Here is a 24,154-nt window from a genome sequence, read left to right as displayed (position 1 = left end):
CAAGAGGCTCTTTAGTTCCTCTTCACTTTCTGCCATAAGGGTGGTGTCATCTGCATATCTGAGGTTATTGATATTTCTCCCGGCAATCTTGATTCCAGCTTGTGTTTCCTCCAGTCCAGCGTTTCTCATGATGTACTCTGCATATAAGTTAAATAAACAGGGTGACAATATACAGCCTTGACGAATTCCTTTTCCTATTTGGAACCAACTTCAACAATGATCAATTCATGGCTAATCTTGTATCATTAATACCTACCCACTGGCTCACTCCCTTATTATTTTGAATCAAAACTCAGACATCATGTCATTTCATCTGTAAATATTTCAGTATGATTTTCTAAAATGTAGGAATTTTTAAAATAAATAGAACCAGTTAGTGCACCTGAGAAATTAACAGTATTTCCTTAATGTCATCAAATATTTAATAAGCATTCAAATGTCAAAATTGTATAATGATTTGTTTCTTTTAATTCTGACACTAAGATCTATATATGATTATTTGTATCTTTTCTAAGTCTAACCTGTGAGTTCTTTTTCCAATTCCTTTTTTGTTCTTGGAACTTATCTGTTGAAGGAGCTGATTAGCTTATTCTTTGGAGTTTCCCACATTCTCTGTTGTACTGATTTCATCCTCATGTCCCTCAGCTATCTGTGTTTTCTGTAAGTTGACAGGTATAGCTAGAATCTTAATTAGATTCAAGTGGGGGTGGGCTTTTTTAATTATTGATCAAGAATGCTTCATAACTTTTAAAAATTAATTTTTTAAATTGGAGGATTATTACTTTACAATATTGTGGTGGTTTTTAAGAAGGGAGAATGGTGTTGAGTTTTTTGAGAGGTGGTGTTTCAGTTCAACTTAAGAAAAATTTGAAGGGTATAGAAGAGAAAAGAAGAAAGAAGAGTGAATTTGGGGAAACATATCATAGTTCACTACCACTAAAGGGCAAAGTTTCTATGGTAAAGTGACTTGAGAGTTCTGGGTTGGCAGGAGGGATCAGGAACAGTCAAGCAAGGTGAGGCTGGGAAGTTAGGCTGGGGACAGGTTGTACTTTTCAGCAATGGTATGGTGTTTTATCATTGTGCTGAAAGCAATGGAGAGTTGTTGAAGGATTTTAGGTAAGAAAATGGCATGACCAAATTTGTGTCCTAGAAATGTCACGTGTGCTAAAAGCAAAGAGTGAATTAGTAAGACCACATACTTGGAGGCCCAGAGATCACTTTACGAAGCTTTTGAAAGTCTAAATGAGAAATGCTGAGAATTGGGAATGGAAATGAGGAGTGGACTTTAGATAGATACAAGAGATAAGATGTGAGAAGTATTTGTTGAGAAACTGAGTGACACAGCCTAGGGTGTTATGAGAGAGGAGAGTCAACTGATTCCCATGTTTCTGTCTTAGGTAAATAGGCTGGAAGGGATGCCATTCATTTGGGTTAGCAATATCCTAGTAGGGACAGATTTGAAAGAAGGGAAAATGAGGGGTGCCGGGGACCAGCCCCGGCTGATCCAGGGTATTCGAAGGAGAGACGGCATAGGCGAGGATCAGGATACAATAGCTTCAATTAGATATTAATTAAAGATATAAAGAGTAATAGAATAAGGATAGCTCAGTAGGAAAATTCAGTGGAGAAAAGAGGCTGAGTAGCTTGGTTTACGCGGGAGACCAATAAAACTTCAAGACAAGAAGTTTGCACCACTTACGTAGGCCGCAGGCGTCCTTCCGTTCTCCCGAAGGAGAGGAGACACTGAGGCCTCCCCGGTCGGATCTTAGAAGCCCAGGCATAATTAGTAAGCATAGTGGGTTCCGCGCTCCAGATGGAGACTCAACCAGAGTGAGAGAGAGAGCGACATGGGGAGACCAGTATTTCGAGAAACTGATCCCAATTCTTTATTTTCCATGGTCTACTTTTATACACTGAGATGTTATGCAAAAGTCACGTGGGGACAGCAGTCCTGACTTTTATTAAAGTCAGGTGCTTCACACAAATGTATACAGAGGTCTTAGGGGTGTTACATCATCTTCTGGCCAGGGGGGCCTGCTGACAATTTACGACCCTCTCCTTGTGACAGCGGTCAGTCAATCAGGACACTTATTTCTCCAGGGCTGATTATTCTCAAAACAGACGCCACCCAAGTAAAGTTACACTCCTACAGGGTGAGGGTGTAGTGGGTTTTAGTTAAGGAAAGAATTTACTTAGCCTAAGGTCTAATGTGATTAATATCAAAGGTTAATTCTATATATTCATTAATGTGTGTAAGGGCAGGGGATGTGGAGACTTAGCAACAAACATTGGCTCAACAAATGAAAAACCCTTCACCAACACAATTTCTAATCAGCCCATTATACTTATACTAATAGTTTTCTAACTTTTCTAAGGAACCTGTTTTTAGAAGGTTTAAAGCATCTTGTGCCTCTCACAGTTGGGAGGCTGTGAGTGATCACATGTGGCCGGACAAGCCTGTCAGGCAGGCCAGAGAACCTTCAGAGGAGTTTGTAGGTTAAAACACTCTTGTCACACCCAAGAGTTTTTATTGACTGGAGCTCTAGGTTAACTCCTTCTCCGAAAGAGGTGGTGGGGGACAGCCCCCCGTAAAGTCAGAGGTGTAGGTGAGCACAAAGTAGTAAAGTAGGCAGGCTCTGGTTATGGGGGTAGATGCTCGAGGAGTTCCAGGGGGACTCCTGAGGCTCGATCCCGCCTTTGCGTATGTCGAGCCTCCTTCCTCATGACCTTTGTCACGGGCGGAGTACCTCACTCTGGCCCCCAACAGAGGGGCACAGGTATTTTTTAAAAATTATTTATTTTTGGCTGTGCTGGATCTTCGTTGCTGTGTGGGCTTTCTGTAGTTGCAGCGTACAGGCTTCTCATTGCAGTGGCTTCTTTTATTGCAGAGCACCAGCTCTAGGGTGTGCAGGCTTCAGTAGTTGTGGCACCTGAGCTCATTAGTTGCGATTCCCAGGCTCCAGAACACAGGCTGAATAGTTGTGTCACATGAGCCCAGTTCTTTGCAGCATGTGGGATCTTCCTGGATCAGGGATCAAACTCACATCTCCTGCATTGGCAGGCAGATTCCCCACTGCTGAGCCACCAGGGAACCTCCTGGATACAGGTTTGAATGTGTTAAGAATCACCCAAGAAACATCCTAGTGGAGACGTCTAGAGCTGAGGAAAGCAGTCTGGGATGGAGATAAAGGGCTTTTTTTTTTTTTTTTCCCCTAAACTTTTGTATCAAAGTATAATAAACATACAAAAGAATACACAGATTATATGTGTACAGCTTGATGAGCTTTCACTGTAAACATACCTAGGTAATCATGACCAAATTTAAGACATAAAACATTACCAGAGCACCAGAGCCTCCCTCACACCCTCTTCCAGTTATTATCCACCTCCAAAATTAAGCATTATTTGCACTTCCATGATTTTAGATTACATTTGCAAGATTTTGAGCTTTATATAAATAGAACCATAGAATATTTTTTTTTGTGTGTGTGTTCTCCTTTAATACAACATAAAGTTTGTTAGATTCATACACTTTGTTTTGTGTAATATGAGTTTATAATTTTCATTGCTGAATAATTTTCCATTGTATGAATACACCACACTTATCCATTATATTGTTGCTAGATATTTGGGCTGTTTCAGACTTCGGATTATTTAAATGAGAAACTATATATTTCTATTATGAAAAATATATGTTTGATTGCACATATATATGCATTTCTGTTGGGTAAATACCAGAGGGTGAAATTGATGGGTCATAAGATGTACATTATCCTTGTTTAGTAAATAATGCCAATCAGTTTTCCAAGAGTTGTCCCAACTTATACTCATTGCTTCAGAATATATAGAACAAAAACCTGGAGGAACTGAAAAAAAATACTTTACTTTCATAATAGGAGATAACTTACTCAATAAACAATAAAACAAGTAGACAAAAAGTGCAAGAATATAGAAGACAGGAACATCAGTTTTAATTTTTAATATGGTAAGTGTCAACAAATATAACTCATAAAACAAAAGCTCACTGGGGCTTTTAATAGATTTTGGGAGTGTAAAGGAACCCTGAGACCAAAAATTTGAGAACCACTGCCTTAGATATTGGGCTTTCCAGGTGGTTCAGTGGTAAAGAACCCACCTGCCAATGCAGGAGATTTGGGTTCAATCCCTGGCTTGGGAAGATCCCCTGGAAGAGGAAATGGCAACCCACTCCAGTATTCTTGCCTGCGAAATCCCATGGACAGAGAAGCCAGGCAGGGGTTGCAAAAGTGTTGGAGACGACTTGGCAACTAAACAACAACAGCCTCTCCACATGAATTGTTGACTTCATATAATTTAATACAAATTAGTACTTTTACCCCTTTCTTGATAATGTCATGCCCTGATAGTAACTTAAGCTCATTCACTTTCAGTCTTTCATATTGTTGTGATGCTTCTTAACTATACACATATTTTGACTACACAAAACTTTACTATTAACTTTTTATATAGTCAATATTAATTTATATTTAAGAAATGACATGAATCTTCCCATTCATTCCAAGATATGAATCTTTCCATTGTTCTTCATCCTTTCCTGAATTTATGTCTTTTGATAAGAGATGATTTCTCTGCTACCAGATTGAATGTTAGTCTTTATGCTTGAGAAATTGCTGAACATTATGAATGAAAAGTAGCTTGGATATTGTATGTGAGAAATTGTTGAGGTTCTGGATGACATCTTCCTCTAGAGCAGGTTCACCCTAATCTCTAGTGCTCAGACTATTTCAGGGCAGATCACTTTCAGGGACTGAACTTGGTTGCAGGGTAATTTTTTTTTTTTTTTTTTTTTTTGAGTCTGTCTATCTCTGTTTCACCCCTAGAGGCCGGGAGTGCAGCTCCCTATGGGTCTCAACCAAGAGCAGCTCTGATTACTAAGGCCTCTTCTCCTTTGTGGGAATGCAAAACTAAGAAATTACTTGAAAACTTGGCTCCACTTTTTGGAAGCTTTCTACTTCTTACCTAGCTTGCTGTCCTGCACAGGTGATGAATTCAGCAAATTCTCAAGATGGAAAAGAACAGAATGTCAGGCCACTTTTCTTTGTCTCTCTTCTATCTGGAATGTTGATCTTTAAAGTCCTGGTTCCCTTGACAGCCCCAAATCCATTTTTCTTCTTCTAGTTTTTTAAGTTTGCCAAAAGGTCTGTTGACTTCTCTGACTCTTAATCACAGCCCTCTGCCCTGTCAGTCTCTCAACTACACCCCAAATTGGCAAATATACTGAAGGGAAAAGCTGCTTGTTGGTTCACCTCTCTGTTTCCATTTTCTGAGGTCTTGCTCCCTCAAGTTCCAGTTGTCTTTGGCACCTCTCAAATGCCCCCAAGAAATGGTCTTTTCTAGTTGACTTCAGTGGGAGCATCAATCCATAACAAGATAATCCACCATAGCAGGTCAGTGGGAGCCTGGAAATCATCTATTCTAGTCCATCAGGGTAAAAGTGCATCACCTTTTGCTCTTGCACCTCAGATGTCAGTAGTCCCCATCAGCTTTAAGAGGAAGCTGTTACAAACATAGGCTTTGTGGTCTGACTGTCTGGGTTTGATTCCTGGTTTCTTTGTTCGCCAGCTTTGTGTCCTTGTGAAGCTTGCTTGTTTGTTCTAAGCCTTAGTTTCCTCGTATGTAACGTGGGAGTGATCATAGAACCTATCTCAAAGGTTTATAAGAATCGGGCAAAATAATCTACATATAATTCTTAAAAGTTATTTGTGTTGGCTAGTTAAATATTAGCTATTATTATTAGTATTATTATATGTAGATTTTATGTAAGCACGGCCATAACAAGGGTTATTCAATATAACACATTAAATATAGATTACTTAATTCTTTTATAATGAATAAGTATTATTAAATAGATAAAAGCTGAGAACAGTAAAGGAGAGTTTTAGTGGATTTATATAAACGCACTTTTATTTGTTTTGTTGCCTTGATTTTATCACCTCTACATAATCTACCAATTATTCCCTTGGCCCCAGAGCGTAATAGCATTTATGTATGCTGTATATATTAACACCCTTATCCTCAAACTGAAGTTTTATTTTGAAAGGATATATAGCTCATAAAATTTCACTAATCAGATGCTTTCCCTTCTCCTGTCATGTATTTTAAATAATATTTTGATGCCCCATGTGATTGTAGATGTGTATTAATAGCAGAAACATTTTTTCCCTGAGAATTCATGTATAACACATCTGAGCATATCATCAGATAAAATGTGCTTACCCCACTATGAAGAACAGTGTGGAGATTCCTTAAAAAACTGGAAATAGAACTGCCATACGACCCAGCAATCCCACTGTTGGGCATACACACTGAGGAAGCCAGAAGGGAAAGAGACACGTGTACCCCAATGTTCATTGCAGCACTGTTTATAATAGCCAGGACATGGAAGCAACCTAGATGTCCATCAGCAGACGAATGGATAAGAAAGCTGTGGTACATATACTCAATGGAATATTACTTAGCCTTTAAAAATAATACATTTGAATCAGTTCTAATGAGGTGGATGAAACTGGAGCCTATTATACAGAGTGAAGTAAGTCAGAAAGAAAAATACCAATACAGTATATTAATACATATATATGGAATTTAGAAAGATGGTAATGATGACCCTATATGCAAGACAGCAAAAGAGACACAGATGTAAAGAACAGACTTTTGGACTCTGTGGGAGAGGGTGAGGCTGGGATGACTTGAGAGAATAGCATTGAAACATATAGATTATCTATGTGAAACAGATCTCCAGTCCAGGTTCAATGCTTGAGACAGGGTGCTCAGAGCTGGTGCACTGGGATGACCCTGAGGGATGGGATGGGGAGGGAGATGGGAGGGGGGTTCAGGATGGGGAACACATGTACACCCATGGCTGATTCATGTCAATGTATGGCAAAAACCACTACAATATTGTAAAGTAATTAGCCTCCAATTAAAATAAATAAATTAATTTTAAAAATGTGTGCACCAGGGGGCTTATTTGAAAGGAACTCTGGGATAGAATGGATATTATACATTTTAATTTATTTTATTTCTAAACCACTTTATTGATTATATGATTAACATACAAAAAACTGTACATATGTATTGTATGGATGTGAGAGTTGGACTGTGAAGAAGGCTGAGCGCTGAAGAACTGATGCTTTTGAACTGTGGTGTTGGAGAAGACTCTTGAGAGTCCCTTGGAGTGCAAGGAGATCCAACCAGTCCATTCTGAAGGAGATCAGCCCTGGGATTTCTTTGGAAGGAATGATGCTAAAGCTGAAAGTCCAGTACTTTGTCCACCTCATGCAAAGAGTTGACTCATTGGAAAAGACTCTGATGCTGGGAGGGACTGTGGGCAGGAGGAGAAGGGGATGACAGAGGATGAGATGGCTGGATGGCATCACTGACTCGATGGACGTGAGTCTGAGTGAACTCCGGGAGTTGGTGATGAACAGGGAGGCCTGGCGTGCTGCCATTCATGGGGTCACAAAGAGTTGGTCACGACTGAGCGACTGATCTGATCTGATGTATTGTATGCAACTTGATGAGTTTGGAGATAAGTATATACTGATGATACTGTCACCATGATCTCTCCTGTAAACATACCCATCGTCTCCAAAAGTTGTAATTCACTTTAACTGAAAAGAAGTGAGATGCACACTTGCTTGGTTAAAAGCACAGTGGGCCATGGTTTGAGAAGAGATGGTTTTCTGAACTTGGTCCATGCATTGTTTTCTGAATTCAGTCCATGCACTATAAATGCTGGTTGTCCTCTGGCCCAGCCATTTGGACTTCTGCCTGAGACTTAGTCTGAAAGGCTGAAATGACATTGAATAAAAGCTAAAAGGGCTGTTTTCATTACAATCTCTTGGATAGATGAGAATGCTCTGTGTCACCAATCATGGTGCCAGAAGCTCCTACAGAGACAGAGGACCAAGCAAGTGATTTCAGCAGCAGCAAGAGCCAGTGCCCCTGTAGATGTAAGCACCCTCCAAAGTGAACAGTGGCAGACTTGATGTAGATATGGATAGACACCAGAACAGAAAGCAGTGTCCCTGTCAAGCATCAGCACCAGTGGTCCCTTTGTTGAGCATCAGCACCATAGCTGTACCTTTTTGGCATTAGTGGCAACAGGTCAAGGAGAGTTAGAGCAGACAAGGAGGATAAGGGGAAGGGACATCATGAATGCCATAGGGTAGCTATAGGGTACATAGGAAATACTCCCTGTACATTTCCAGAGATATTTGAAAGATATCTTAACGGGGTAAGGGGTTGTCACTTCTACCAGAATGAGCCAAGGCAGAGCCATGCTTTGGCACTATTATTATGATTCTATCATTGTTCCTAGGCTAGAAGAGTTCAAAGTATACAGGGTCAGGAACAAGGGTAATTGATGATGGTAATATAGGAGAAACTATAGTTTTCCAAATCAAGCAACAAAATAAAGAGATCTGCCATACATTCTAATGTTCACCATTCATTTAACTCCCAGATCCCAAATGAAGCAGATAAGTGTATTATAAGTAACGTTAAATACAACTTTTAAAAGTGTACCAGGAACTTGGACAGCCTCATGAGATTGTTTAATCATGTATATAACTCCTTTGCTAATTGTCTTCAGAAGCACCTTATAAGTCACGCAGGAATGTCAGTCTCGTGTTAAGACCATGACTTAGTTTGGGACCCAAATGGTGTTACTCTGCTTGTTTAGTCACCTTTCTAATACTCTGGGCTTCGATAAGGCACAATAGGTAATGGATAACTTTCACCATTGCCCAAATTCAATTCTACCCTCAAAGAATAAACAAATTAAAAAAGACTTACATCATAAGCTTTGAAGACATTTCTCAAAAAGGAGTTCTAGGTAGATAATTTAAACAGTATAATTCTCTATTGTATAAGAAAGTCTATTTTATTTATTGCTGAAAACAATTCAGTGAAATGGATTTGTTTTAGCTCATATTGTTTTCAAAGATCACATTAATTTGTTTACTCACTAAATGTTTACTGAATGTTTAGCTTGTGCTGAGTAATCAAATAATCAGACAAATAGATTTAAAACTGAAAGTATAGTGAATCTTGGGAAAAAATCTATGTAGCACTATGAAAACATATCCTTGCTTACAAATGAACTTATTTACAAAATAGAAACAGACTCACAGACTTAGATTAAGAACCTATGGTTACCAAGGGGGAAGGTGGAAGGAAGGGATAGTTAGGGGATTTGGGATTGACATGTTCATACTGCTATATTTAAAATGGATCACCAATAAGGACCTATTGTGTAGTACAGGGAACTCTGCTCAATATTATATAACAACCTAAATGTGAAAAGAATTCAAAAAAGAATAGATATATGTATATGTACAACTGAATCACTGCTGTACACGTGAAACTATCACAGCATTGCTAATAAGCTATACTCCAATATAAAAAAGCTTAAAAACAACAATAAAAAGTAAAGTTAATATGGCTGGATTGATTTTTACATTACCTAAAGTTATTCTTTCTCATAAAGTACAATAGAGTATTGGGAAATGTTAGAATTCATATTCCATAGAAAACACAGGAAGACAAATTTTCTCTTTAGGAATCAGAACTCACTATGACCTTTTCCCCATACCCCCTCTTTCCCATCTACTGAATTCATTCAATGTGCTTATTTACTATTGTCTTCATCATGGTCTACAGTCACTTTAATCCTCTGTTTATCCAGCCCTTCATCCTGATTGACTTTATTTTAACACTGTCCTCAGTCGGACCCCATGTGCTATGCTGTACTATGCTTAGTCGCTCAGTCATGTCCAACTCTTTGCAACCTCATGGACTTTAGCCTGCCAGGCTCCTCCATCCATGGGGATTCTCCATGCAAGAATACTGCAGTGGGTTGCCATGCCCTTCTCCAGGGGATCTTCCTAACCCTGGGATGGAACCCAGGTCTCCCAAATTGCAGGCAGATTCTTTACCATCTGAGCCACCAGGGAAGCCCAAGAATACTGGAGTGGGTAGCCTATCCATTCTCCAGAGGAATTTCCTGACCCAGGAATCAAACTGGGGTTTCCTGCATTACAGGCAGATTCTTTAGCAGCTGAGCTACCTGGGAGCCCATTGAACCCCATGGGGAACCATTTCAACAGTGCTTTACTTAATCCCTATAACTTTTGACCCTCTTGAGGTTACCCCATACTTCTTTGCTGACCTCCAAACCTGGGCAGCCACCATTTGCTCTAACCTCAATCAAGAATCCCAAGATTGTTGAAGTAAAGGCCATACTAACATGGCTTAATGAAAATACATGATGCATTCAACTGGGTCCTTAATACCACTTGGCTGTTAATATTCTATTGGCACCAGGGTTAGATAGGGACCTGTGTTCCCAGGAGCTAGAGGGAGCCCTACTACGTAAGCTGCCTGGAACCATGGGAGGTTCCTGGGGCTGGTGGAGAAGGTAGGGGCTGTGTTAAGCCAGGGGCCAGGATTCCTGTGAGCCTGGAGGGAGCTTTCTGTGAAAGCTTCCTGGGGCCATGGGGCCTCTGGAGTAGGCAGTTAGTAGGGTGAGCCTGCCAGGGGCCTGCTGTCACAGGAGCTATCTGTGGTCACTGGAACAAATAATTACAGGGGTAAGATAGGGGTCTGAGTTTTGGGGAGCCTACAGGGAGCCCTGCTGTGGAAGTCACCTGGGGCCATTGGAGTAGGTAAGTACCAGGGTGAACCAGGGTCTGGATTCACAGAAGCCCACCAGAAACCTGTGTCAAGGATATTGTTTGGGGTTGCTGGGCCCACATGGGGCCATTGGAGCCTGTAAGTGTCAGGGCCAGGAGGAGCTTAGGTTAGCAGGAACCCACAGGGAGCTGCTGAGGCTAGGGGAGTTGATCTGGTGCTGAGGTGGTCTGTTCTGGGGTCTGCGGTGAAACTGAGCACTCACTTACTCTCCTGCTCTGATGGGAAAGGTGTCTCTCTCTCTACACTGAGCTACCTGGACTTGAGGGAGGGGTAGCAGGGGCATGTGTTCCCACAGGAAGCTCCCCTGTCAAAGGTAAACAGAGTCATGTGAGGTGCTTGGGGCTGCAGGAGTAGGTAGATGCCAGAGTGAGCAGGTTTCCTGATTCATGTGAGACTGCTTGGGGTCTGATGTCAGGGAGTTGTCTGGGGTCTCCGAGCTGCCCAGTGCCTGGGTGAAATTAACTGAGCAGGAATCTGTGGGGCCTTGAGTGGGAGCAGGCCCTTCCCCCATGTCCTCTGCTTTTGCCCCTCTCTGAAGTACCTAAATAATAGTGAGTGAGTCAGTGAAAGTCACTCAGCTGTGTCCAGCTCTTTGTGACCGCATGGACTATACAGTCCATGGAATTCTCCAGACCAGAATACTGGAGTTGGTACCTTCTTCAGGGGATCTTCCCAACCCAGGGATCAAGCCCAAGTCTCCCACATTGCAGGCAGATTCTTTACCGGCTGAGCCACAAGGGAAGCCCAAGAATACTGGAGTGGGTAGCCTATCCCTTCTCCAATGGATCTTCCCAACCCAGGAATTGAACCAGGGTCTCCTGCATTGTAGGTGGATTCTCTACCAAGTGAGCTCTCAGGGAAACCCAAATAATAGTATCTGATGCATATTTCCTGAGTTGTTTTACAGATGCTAAATAAAACCTGCACCAAATAGAAGTTGACTACTTGATGACCATGACCACGACCACATAGCACCCAGACCTATTGGAACCTTAGTACTGATCATGTTAACCCCTATGACACTGCCCTGTACCTCACTATCAATCAACCAGAGAATTTTGCACAAGATGATCTCTTGTCCTGTTACCCCCTTCCCTCACCTGGTCTTTAAAAACTGCTTTACTAAAACCCATTGGAGAGTTTGGACTCTTCCAACACTAGCTGTTCTCAACTCCTTGTTTGCCTACGTGTATGCCAAGTTGCTTCAGTCATGTCCGACTCTTGACAAACCTATGGATTATAGCCCATTAGGCTCCCCTGTCCATCGGATTCTCCAGGCAAGAAAACTGAAGTGGGTTGAGCCCTCCTCTAGTGTATCTTCCCGACCCAAGGATTGAATTCACATCTCTTATGTCTCCTACATTGGCAGACAGATTCTTTACCACAAGCTCAACCTGGGAAACTCCAAATTCCTTGCTTGGTGCCCTGCAATAAACGCTGCACTTTCCTTCACCACAACTCAGTGTCAGTGGCTTTATTGGCTTTATTGCATGCTGGCAAGCAGATCCAACTTTGGTTCAGTAACAAAACTTCCTATACTGCCATTTTGCTGATGTCACTCCTGCACAACATTATTTTTAATAGTAAAATATCTACACTCATGCACTAATAAGTGTCAGTCGGAGTTTGAACATAGATATTTTACCATTGATAGAATGTTCCCTTTTCATTAATCGCTCACTTCTCTGTCTTGCAAATTCAAAGACATGCCTTGGAAGGTTTTAAGGTCCAATGAAAAAGGAACAAGGGCATTCCAGAAACAAGAGGCTGGGCCGTCTGTGAGGGATTTATTTTTTTTTTTCCTTCTTCTATACTGAATTTCACTATTTTTTTGTTTTTTCTTAATTTTTAAATAAATTTATTCATTTTAATTGGAGGCTAATTATTTTATAATATTGTAGTGATTTTGCCATATATTGACATGAATCAGCCATGGGTGTACATGTGTTCCCCATCCAGAACGCCCCTCCCACTTCCCTCCCCATCCCATCCCTCTGGGTCATCCCAGTGCACCAGCCCTGACCACCCTGTCCCATGCATCGAACCTGGACTGGTGATCCATTTCACATGATAATATACATGATTCAGTGCCATTCTCCCAAATCATCCCACCCTCACCCTCTCCCACAGAGTCCAAAAGTCTGTTCTTTACATCTGTGTCTCTTTTGCTGTCTTGCATACAGGGTTATCGTTACCATCTTTCTAAATTCCATATATATGCGTTAATATACTGTATTGGTGTTTTTCTTTCTGGTTTACTTCACTCTGTATAATAGGTTCCAGTTTCATCCATCTCATTAGAACTGATTCAAATGTATTCTTTTTAATGGCTGAGTAATACTCCATTGTGTATATGTACCACAGCTTTCTTATCCATTCATCTGCTGATGGACATCTAGGTTGCTTCCATGTCCTGGCTATTATAAACAGTGCTGTGATGAACATTGGGGTACACGTGTCTCTTTCCCTTCTGGTTTCCTCGGTGTGGATGCCCAGCAGTGGGACTGCTGGGTCATATGGCTGTTCTATTTCAAGTTTTTTAAGGAATCTCCACACTGTTCTCCATAGTGGCTGTACTAGTTTGCATTCCCACCAACAGTGTAAGAGAGTTCCCTTTTCTTCACACCCTCTCCAGCATGTATTGTTTGTAGACTTTTGGATAGCAGCCATTCTGACCAGGGTGAAATGGTACCTCATTGTGGTTTTGATTTGCATTTCTCTGATAATGAGTGATGTTTAGCATCTTTTCATATGTTTGTTAGCCATCTGTATGTCTTCTTTGGAGAAATGTCTATTTAATTCTTTGGCCCATTTTTTGATTGGGTCGTTTATTTTTCCGGAACTGAGCTGCAGGAGTTGCTTGTATATTTTTGAGATTAATTCTTTGTCTGTTGCTTCATTTGCTATTATTTTCTCCCATTCTGAAGGCTGTCTTTTCACCTTGCTTATAGTTTCCTTCGTTGTGAAAAAGCGTTTAAGTTTAATTAGGTCCCATTTGTTTACTTTTTCTTTTATTTCCATTACTCTGGGAGGTGGGTCATAGAGGATCCTGCTGTGATTTATGTCGGAGAGTGTTTTGCCTATGTTCTCCTCTAGGAGTTTTATAGTTTCTGATCTTATGTTTAGATCTTTTATCCATCTTCAGTTTATTTTTGTGTATGGTGTTAGAAAGTATTCTAGTTTCATTCTTTTACAAGTGGTTGACCAGTTTTCCCAGCACCACTTGTAAAAGAGATTGTCTTTTCTCCATTGTATATTCTTGCCTCCTTTGTCAAAGATAAGGTGTCCATAAGTGCATGGATTTATCTCTGGGCTTCCTATTTTGTTCCACTGATCTATATTTCTGTCTTTGTGCCAGTACCATACTGTCTTGATGACTGTGGCTTTGTAGTATAGCTTGAATTTAGGCAGGTTGATTCCTCCAGTTCCATTCTTCTTTCTCAAGATTGCTTTGGCTATTCGAGATTTTTTGTATTTCCATACCAATTGTGAAATTATTTGTTCTAGTTCTGTGAAAAATACTGTTGGTAGCTTGATAGGGATCACATTGAATCTATAGATTGCTTTGAGTAGTATACTCATTTTCACTATATTGATTCTTCCAATCCATGAACACGGTATATTTCTCCATCTATTTGTGTCCTCTTTGATTTCTTTCACCAGTGTTTTATAGTTTTCTATATATAGGTCTTTTGTTTCTTTAGGTAGATATATTCCTAAGTATTTTATTCTTTTCATTGCAATGGTGAATGGAATTGTCTCCTTAATTTATCTTTCTGTTTTCTCATTGTTAGTGTATAGGAATGCAAGGGATTTGTGTGTGTTAATTTTATATCCTGCAACTTTACTATATTCATTGATTAGCTCTAGTAATTTTCTGGTGGAGTCTTCAGGGTTTTCTGTATAGAGGATCATGTCATCTGCAAACAGTGAGAGTTTCCTTCTTCCTTTCCAATCTGGACTCATTTTGTTTCTTTTTCTGCTCTGATTTCTGTGGCCAAAACTTTCAAAACTATGTTGAATAGTAGTGGTGAGAGTGGACACCCTTGTCTTGTTCCTGACTAGGGGAAATGCTTTCAATTTTTCACCACTGTGGATAATATTTACTGTAGGTTTGTCATATATACCTTTTATTATGTTGAGGTATGTTCTTTCTATTCCTGCTTTCTGGAGGGTTTTTATCATAAATAGATGTTGAATTTTGTCAAAGGCTTTCTCTGCATCTATTGAGATAATTGTATGGATTTTGTCTTTCAGTTTGTTAATGTGGTGTATTACATTGATTGATTTGTGGATAGGGAAGATTCCTTGCATCCCTGGGTAAAGCCCACTTGATCATGATGTATGATCTTTTCAATATGTTGTTGGATTCTGTTTGCTAGAATTTTGTTAAGGAATTTTGCATCTATTTTCATCAGTGTATTGGCCTATAGTTTTCTTTTTTTGTGGCCTCTTTGTCTGGTTTTGGTATTAGGGTGATGGTGGCCTCATAGAAGGAGTTTGGAAGTTTACCTTCCTCTGCAATTTTCTGGAAGAGGTTGAGTAAAATAGGTGTTCACTCTTCTCTAAACTTTGGTAGAATTCACCTGTGAAGCCGTCTGGACCTGGGCTTTTGTTTGCTGGAAGATTTCTGATTACAGTTTCGATTTTTGTGCTTGTGATGTGTCTGTTAAGATTTTCTATTTCTTCATGGTTCAGTTTTGGAAAGTTGTACTTTTCTAAGAATGTGTCCATTTCTTCCAGGTTGTCCATTTTATTGGCATGTAGTTGCTGATAGTAGTCTCTTATGATCCTTTGTATTTCTGTGTGGTTTGTTGTGATTCCTCCATTTTCATTTCTAATTTTATTGATTTGCTTCTTCTTCCTTTGTTTCTTGATGAGTCTGGCTAATGGTTTGTCAATTTTATTTATCTTCTCAAAGAACCAGCTTTTATCTTTGTTGATTTTTTGCTATGGTCTCTTTTGTTTCTTTTGCATATATTTCTGCCTTAATTTTTAAGATTTCTTTCCTTCTACTAACCCTGGGGTTCTTCATTTCTTCCTTTTCTAGTTGCTTTAGGTGTAGAGTTAGGTTATTTATTTGACTTTTTTCTTGTTTCTTGAGGTAAGCCTGTATTGCTAGGAACTTTCCCCTTAGCACTGCTTTTACAGTATTCCATAAGGTTTGGGGTTGTTGTGTTTTCATTTTCATTCATTTCTATGCAAATTTTGATTTCTTCTGTGATTTGTTGTTTATTCAGCACCGTGTTGTTCGGCCTCCATATGTTGGAATTTTTAATAGTTTTTCTCCTGTAATTGACATCTAATCTTATTGCATTGTGGTCAGAAAAGATACTTGGAATGATTTCGATTTTTTTGAATTTACCAAGCTAGATTTATGGCCCAGGATGTGATCTATCCTGGAGAAGTTTCCATGTGTGCTTGGGAAAAAGGTGAAATTCATTGTTTTGGGGTGAAATGTCCTATAGATATCAATTAGGTCTAACTGGTCTATTGTATTGTTTAATGTTTGTGTTTCCTTGTTAATTTTCTGTTTAGTTGATCTATCCATAGATGTGAGTGGGGTATTAAAGTCTCCCACTATATTGTGTTATTGTTAATTTCCCCTTTCATACTTGTTAGCATTTGCCTTACATATTGTGGTGCTCCTATGTTTCATGCATATATATTTAGAATTGTTATATCTTCTTCTTGGATTGATCCTTTGATCATTATGTGGTGTCCTTCTTTGTCTCTTTTCACAGCCTTTGTTTCAAAGTCTATTTTACCTGATATGAGTATTGCTACTCCTGCTTTCTTTTGGTCTCTATTTGCGTGGAATATCTTTTTCCAGCCCTTCACTTTCAGTCTGTATATGTCCCTTGTTTCGAGGTGGGTCTCTTGTAGATAGCATATATAGGGGTCTTGTTTTTGTATCCATTCAACCAGTCTTTGTCTTCTGGTTGGGGCATTCAACCCATTTAAGGTAATTATTGCTAAGTATGATCCTGTTGCCATTTACTTTGTTGTTTTGTGTTCGAGTTTATACACACTTTCTGTGTTTACTATCTAGAGAAGATCCTTTAGCATTTGTTGGAGATGTGGTTTGGTGGTGCTGAATTCTCTCAGCTTTTGCTTGTCTGTAAAGCTTTTGATTTCTCCTTCATATTTGAATGAGATCCTTGCTGGGTATAGTAATCTGGGCTGTACGTTATTTTCTTTCATCACTTTAAGTATGTCCTGCCATTCCCTTCTGGCCTGAAGAGTTTTTTTTTTTTTAAGAGTTTCTATTGAAAGATCAGCTTTTATCCTTATGGGAATCCCCTTGTGTGTTATTTGTTGTTTTTCCCTTGCTGCTTTTAATATTTGTTCTTTGTGTTTGATCTTTGTTAATTTGATTAATATGTGTCTTGGGGTGTTTCACCTTGGGTTAATCCTGTTTGGGACTTTCTGGGTTTCTTGGACTTGGGTGATTATTTCCTTCCCCATTTTAGGGAAGTTTTCAACCTCTATCTCCTCAAGTATTTTCTAATGGCCTTTCTTTTTGTCTTCTTCTTCTGGGACTCCTATGATTTGAATGTTGGGGCATTTAACATGTCCCAGAGGTCTCTGAGGTTGTCCTCATTTCTTTTAATTCATTTTTCTTTTTTCCCCTCTGCTTCATTTATTGTTACCATTCTATCTTCTACCTTACTTATCCTATCTTCTGCCTCTTCTATCCTATTATTCTACTGTTGGTTCCTTCCAGAGTGTTTTTGATCTCATTTATTGCATTATTTGTTATTTATTGACTCTTTTTTATTTCTTCTATGTCCTTGTTAAACCTTTCTTGCATCTTCTCAATCCTTGTCTCCAGGCTATTTATCTGTAACTCCATTTTGTTTTCAAGATTTTGAATCATTTTCACTATCATTATTAAGAATTCTTTCTCAGGTAGATTCCCTATCTCTTCCTCTTTTGTTTGGTTTGGTGGGCATTTATCCTGTTCCTTTGGGGCTTCCCTGGTGGCTCAGAGGTTAAAGCGTCTGCCTGCCATGCAGGAGACCTGGGTTCGATCCCTGGGTGGGGAAGATGCCCTGGAGAGGGAAATGGCAAGCGTCTCCAGTATTTTTGCCTGGAGAATCCCATGGACGGAGGCAATTGGTGGGCTGCAGTCCATGGGGTCACAAAGAGTCGGCACGACCGAGCTACTTCACTTATCCTGTTCCTTTACCTGCTGAGTATTTCTTTGCCTTTTCATCTTGTTTAGAGTGCTGTGTTTGGGGTGGCCTTTCCGTATTCTGGCAGTTCGTGGTTCCTCTTTATTGTGGGGTTTCCTCACTGTGGGTGGGTTTGGACGGGTGGCTTGTCAAGGATTCCTGGTTAGGGAAGCTTGTGTTGGTGTTCTGGTGGGTGGAGCTGGATTTCTTCTCTCTGGAGTGCAATGAAGTGTCCAGTAGTGAGTTCTGAGATGTCAGTGGGTTTGGTGTGACTTTGGGCAGCCTGTATATTGAAGCTCAGGGCTATGTTCCTGTGTTGCTGGAGAATTTGTGTGGTATGTCTTGTTCTGGAACTTATTGGCTCTTGTGTGGTGTTTGGTTTCAGTGTAGGTATGAAGGCTTTTGGATGAGCTCTTATCGATTAATGTTCCCTGGAGTCAGGAGTTCTCTGGTGTTCTCAGGTTTTTAACTTAAGCCTCCTGCCTCTGGATTTCAGTCTTATTCTTACGGTAGCCTAAAGACTTCTCCATCTGGAGCAGTGGCTGTAGAGGATATCCTGGGCACCTCCGGCCTCTCTTACTCAGCTTCCTCCCGCTGCTGTTGCTGTTGCTGCTGCTGCTGGATGAGGCTGAGGTCAGAGTGGCTAAGCTCGGCTCTGGGGGTCATGGGGACCAGCCTCGCCTTCAGCAGTACCACGCTGAGGGATGGTTTTGGATGCTGCATGCCATCCCGTGGACAGAGGAGCCTGGATGGCTACAGTCCAGGGGGTTGCAAAGAGTCTGACACAAATGAGCAACTGAGCACACACACAATTCCTTCTAATCTTAATTCTACCCCCACCCATTTTAATGAAGCGTCTTTGTCAATGAGTTCCTAATTTCGTATTCAACAGGATTACCCAGATAATCATTGTCATCCAAGCATTTTACATCATTAATCCCCTACCTTGACTTCCATATCACTACACTCTCCCACTTATTGCTCTTTATTTGATGTTTTCTATTGCAGTCTTTGAGGTAGGTGTCCCTGAGGACTTAGTCTTTGTTCCTTTCCTCTTCCTTCCTTATACTTTCACAATTATTAATCACCATCACAGCTTTGGGTAACTCTAACATCCATGTCTCTATTCTAGCTAACTCCAAATCTTCTATTATCTAGCAGTGATTCCTATCTAGATATATCACAGACCCCACAAACAAGTAAAAGCAAAACAAAATAAATATCTTTTCCTTTCCCTTCTTTATCTGAAGAGAGTCTTTCCTCCATAATCTTCCTTAAATTTTCTCTTCCACTCTTGATCTCTCCCTCATATAAACAAAATACCTCTGACATTTAAAATGTTAGTGCCTTTCATTAGAATGTAAGCCTGAGGTGGACAGGGTATGACTTTTTCTCCACTTTATTTCTAGAGGCTGACGGATTAACACTCAATAAATTCATGTTGATTATCTGCACAAATGAATGTATTCATCTATCTAATCTATTCATCCATCTATTTAGATAAATGAATAATTCACTAGCTGAATGGCTAAAAAAATCCATCTGCTCTTCTTTCATTCCCAAAGCGACCAATTTGTTTCTGTATCATATTATCTCTTGCCTGGATCACTGGGCCAGCCTTCTAATTCAACTCTCCACCTCTGGGTCTACTCTCCAGAGGACACAGGTATGAGAAGAATATTCCTAATGGGCAGCTCTAATTATTTGCTCCCTCCTGTCTAAAAAGCTTAAGTATATCTGTATCTCCATCTAAGCAAACTAAAACTCCTTAGCATGTATCCCAGGACATTCACAATTTGTCTATTTACATCATCCATGCTCTCAGCCCCTGCTTCTCAAATCTGACTTCATGTAAGAACTGTCTGGGGAGTTTATAAAATTACTGATGCTTGGGGCTCATGACAAACCGATTAAATTGCAATCTCTGGACTCAGAGATTTGTAAATTTGTAAAAACTCTCCAGGTGATTCTAACATGCACCTGGGATTGAGAACTTCTTTAAGCCAACTGTACTAATTTTTATTTCCTAAATTTGACCCACATATCTAGCTTCTCAGCTATTGGTCATGCTTTTTCTTTGAAAAATATTTTAAAATATATAATTAATATACAATAAAATGAAATTTTAAGTATTTAGTTTTATCCATTTTGAAAATTCTAAACATCCATATAACTGTCACACAAAATAAGAACATTTTTATCACTCCAGAAAGTTCTTTTGTGCCCCTCTGCAATTAGTTCCCTCCCCCCACTCTGAAACTACTTCTGGATTTCTAACAATATAGATTAGTTTTGCCTATTGTTCAGTTCAGTTCAGTCGCTCAGTCGTGTCCAACTCTTTGCGACCCCTTGAATTGCAGCATGCCAGGCCTCCCAACTTCATATAATTGAAACCACATGATGTATACCATGTTTTGTCTGATTTCTTTCCATCAAAAAAGTGTCTTTACAATACATTACAATACATTATTGTGAGTCCAGTAATTGCTTCTTCTTTTATTGCTGGGTTGTATTTCATTGTATGAATATACAACAATTGTTTATTCATTTCTTGATTAAAGGACATTGGTCTGTTTTTTTTTTTTTTTAATTTTATTTTATTTTTAAACTTTACATAATTGTATTAGTTTTGCCAAATATCAAAATGAATCTGCCACAGCAATACATGTGTTCCCCATCCTGAACCCTCCTCCCTCCTCCCTCCCCACACCATCCCTCTGGGTCGTCCCAGTGCACCAGCCCCAAGCATCCAGTATCGTGCATCGAACCTGGACTGGCAACTCGTTTCTTACATGATATTCTACATGTTTCAATGTCACTCTCCCAAATCTTCCCACCCTCTCCCTCTCCCACAGAGTCCATAAGACTGCTCTATACATCAGTGTCTCTTTTGCTGTCTCGTACACCAGGTTATTGTTACCATCTTTCTAAATTCCATATATATGCGTTAGTATACTATATTTCTGTTTTTCCTTCTGGCTTACTTCACTCTGTATAATAGGCTCCAGTTTCATCCACCTCATTAGAACTGATTCAAATGTATTCTTTTTAATGGCTGAGTAATACTCCATTGTGTATATGTACCACAGCTTTCTTATCCATTCATCTGCTGATGGACATCTAGGTTGCTTCCATGTCCTGGCTATTATAAACAGTGCTGCGATGAACATTGGGGTACACGTGTCTCTTTCCCTTCTGGTTTCCTCAGTGTGTATGCCCAGCAGTGCGATTGCTGGATCATAAGGCAGTTCTATTTCCAGTTTTTTAAGGAATCTCCACACTGTTCTCCATAGTGGCTGTACTAGTTTGCATTCCCACCAACAGTGTAAGAGGGTTCCCTTTTCTCCACACCCTTTCCAGCATTTATTATTTGTAGACTTTTGGATCGCAGCCATTCTGACTGGTGTGAAATGGTACCTCATAGTGGTTTTGATTTGCATTTCTCTGATAATGAGTGATGTTGAGCATCTTTTCATGTGTTTGTTAGCCATCTGTATGTCTTCTTTGGAGAAATGTCTATTTAGTTCTTTGGCCCATTTTTTGATTGGGTCATTTATTTTTCTGGAGTTGAGCTGTAGGAGTTGCTTGTATATTTTTGAGATGAGTTCTTTGTCAGTTGCTTCATTTGCTATTATTTTCTCCCATTCTGAAGGCTGTCTTTTCACCTTGCTAATAGTTTCCTTTGATGTGCAGAAGCTTTTAAGGTTAATTAGGTCCCATTTGTTTATTTTTGCTTTTATTTCCAATATTCTGGGAGGTGGGTCATAGAGGATCCTGCTGTGATGTATGTCAGAGAGTGTTTTGCCTATGTTCTCCTCTAGGAGTTTTATAGTTTGTGGTCTTACGTTGAGATCTTTAATCCATTTTGAGTTTATTTTTGTGTATGGTGTTAGAAAGTGGTCTAGTTTCATTCTTTTACACGTGGTTGACCAGATTTCCCAGCACCACTTGTTAAAGAGATTGTCTTTAATCCATTGTATATTCTTGCCTCCTTTGTCTAAGATAAGGTGTCCATATGTGCGTGGATTTATCTCTGGGCTTTCTATTTTATTCCATTGATCTATATATCTGTCTTTGTGCCAGTACCATACTGTCTTGATAACTGTGGCTTTGTAGTAGAGCCTGAAGTCAGGTAGGTTGATTCCTCCAGTTCCATTCTTCTTTCTCAAGATCACTTTGGCTATTCGAGGTTTTTTGTTTTTCCATACAAATTGTGAAGTTATTTGTTCTAGCTCTGTGAAGAATACTGTTGGTAGCTTGATAGGGATTGCATTGAATCTATAAATTGCTTTGGGTAGTATACTCATTTTCACTATATTGATTCTTCCAATCCATGAACATGGTATATTTCTCCATCTATTAGTGTCCTCTTTGATTTCTTTCACCAGTGTTTTATAGTTTTTTATATATAGGTCTTTAGTTTCTTTAGGTAGATATATTCCTAAGTATTTTATTCTTTCCGTTGCAATGGTGAATGGAATTGTTTCCTTAATTTCTCTCTCTGTTTTCTCGTTATTAGTGTATAGGAATGCAAGGGATTTCTGTGTGTTGATTTTATATCCTGCAACTTTACTATAGTCATTGATTATTTCTAGTAATTTTCTGGTGGAATCTTTAGGGTTTTCTATGTAGAGGATCATGTCATCTGCAAATAGTGAGAGTTTTACTTCTTCTTTTCCAATTTGGATTCCTTTTATTTCTTTTTCTGCTCTGATTGCTGTGGCCAAAACTTCCAAGACTATGTTGAATAGTAATGGTGAAAGTGGGCACCCTTGTCTTGTTCCTGACTTTAGAGGAAATGCTTTCAATTTTTCACCATTGAGGATAATGTTTGCTGTGGGTTTGTCATATATAGCTTTTATTATGTTGAGGTATGTTCCTTCTATTCCTGCTTTCTGGAGAGTTTTTTATCATAAATGGATGTTGAATTTTGTCAAAGGCTTTCTCTGCATCTATTGAGATAATCATATGGTTTTTATTTTTCAATTTGTTAATGTGGTGTATTACATTGATTGATTTGCGGATATTGAAGAATCCTTGCATCCCTGGGATAAAGCCCACTTGGTCATGGTGTATGATCTTTTTAATGTGTTGTTGGATTCTGATTGCTAGAATTTTGTTAAGGATTTTTGCATCTATGTTCATCAGTGATACTGGCCTGTAGTTTTCTTTTTTTGTGGCATCTTTGTCAGGTTTTGGTATTAGGGTGATGGTGGCCTCATAGAATGAGTTTGGAAGTTTACCTTCCTCTGCAATTTTTTGGAAGAGTTTGAGCAGGATAGGTGTCAGCTCTTCTCTAAATTTTTGGTAGAATTCAGCTGTGAAGCCGTCTGGACCTGGGCTTTTGTTTGCTGGAAGATTTTTGATTACAGTTTCAATTTCCATGCTTGTGATGGGTCTGTTAAGATTTTCTATTTCTTCCTGGTCTAGTTTTGGAAAGTTGTACTTTTCTAAGAATTTGTCCATTTCTTCCACGTTGTCCATTTTATTGTCATATAATTGTTGATAGTAGTCTCTTATGATCCTTTGTATTTCTGTGTTGTCTGTTGTGATCTCTCCATTTTCGTTTCTAATTTTGTTGATTTGATTTTTCTCCCTTTGTTTCTTGATGAGTCTGGCTAATGGTTTGTCAATTTTATTTATCCTTTCAAAGAACCAGCTTTTGGTTTTGTTGATTTTTGCTATGGTCTCTTTTGTTTCTTTTGCATTTATTTCTGCTCTAATTTTTAAGATTTCTTTCCTTCTACTAACCCTGGGGTTCTTCATTTCTTCCTTTTCTAGTTGCTTTAGGTGTAGAGTTAGGTTATTTATTTGACTTTTTTCTTGTTTCTTGAGGTGTGCCTGTATTGCTATGAACTTTCCCCTTAGGACTGCTTTTACCGTGTCCCACAGGTTTTGGGTTGTTGTGTTTTCATTTTCATTCGTTTCTATGCAAATTTTGATTTCTTTTTTGATTTCTTCTGTGATTTGTTGGTTATTCAGCAGCGTGTTGTTCAGCCTCCATATGTTGGAATTTTTAATAGTTTTTCTCCTGTAATTGAGATCTAATCTTACTGCATTGTGGTCAGAAAAAATGCTTGGAATGATTTCATTTTTTTTGAATTTACCAAGGCTAGCTTTATGGCCCAGGATGTGATCTATCCTGGAGAAGGTTCCATGTGCGCTTGAGAAAAAGGTGAAATTCATTGTTTTGGGATGAAATGTCCTATATATATCAATTAGGTCTAACTGGTCTATTGTAT

General features: G+C 39.4%; 1 protein-coding gene and 1 non-coding gene across 7 annotated transcripts in view; both read left to right on the top strand.

Annotated features, from left to right (window-relative positions):
- The window catches only part of SLC6A14 (solute carrier family 6 member 14), a 446,075-nt gene that overhangs the window by 344,984 nt on the left and 76,937 nt on the right, over positions 1-24,154 (top strand). The gene's annotated exons all lie outside the window — the stretch shown is intronic.
- TRNAG-GCC (transfer RNA glycine (anticodon GCC)) lies at positions 17,712-17,783 on the top strand. Its single transcript has one exon. It is a non-coding gene; the product is annotated as a tRNA-Gly (tRNA).

This window comes from Bos grunniens, chromosome X (assembly GCF_055505025.1).
Source record: "Bos grunniens cultivar Pamir isolate PY7600 chromosome X, Bosgru_T2T1.0, whole genome shotgun sequence".
Classification (NCBI taxonomy): Eukaryota; Metazoa; Chordata; class Mammalia; order Artiodactyla; family Bovidae; genus Bos; species Bos grunniens.
This window is presented reverse-complemented; position numbering and strand designations above follow the sequence as displayed.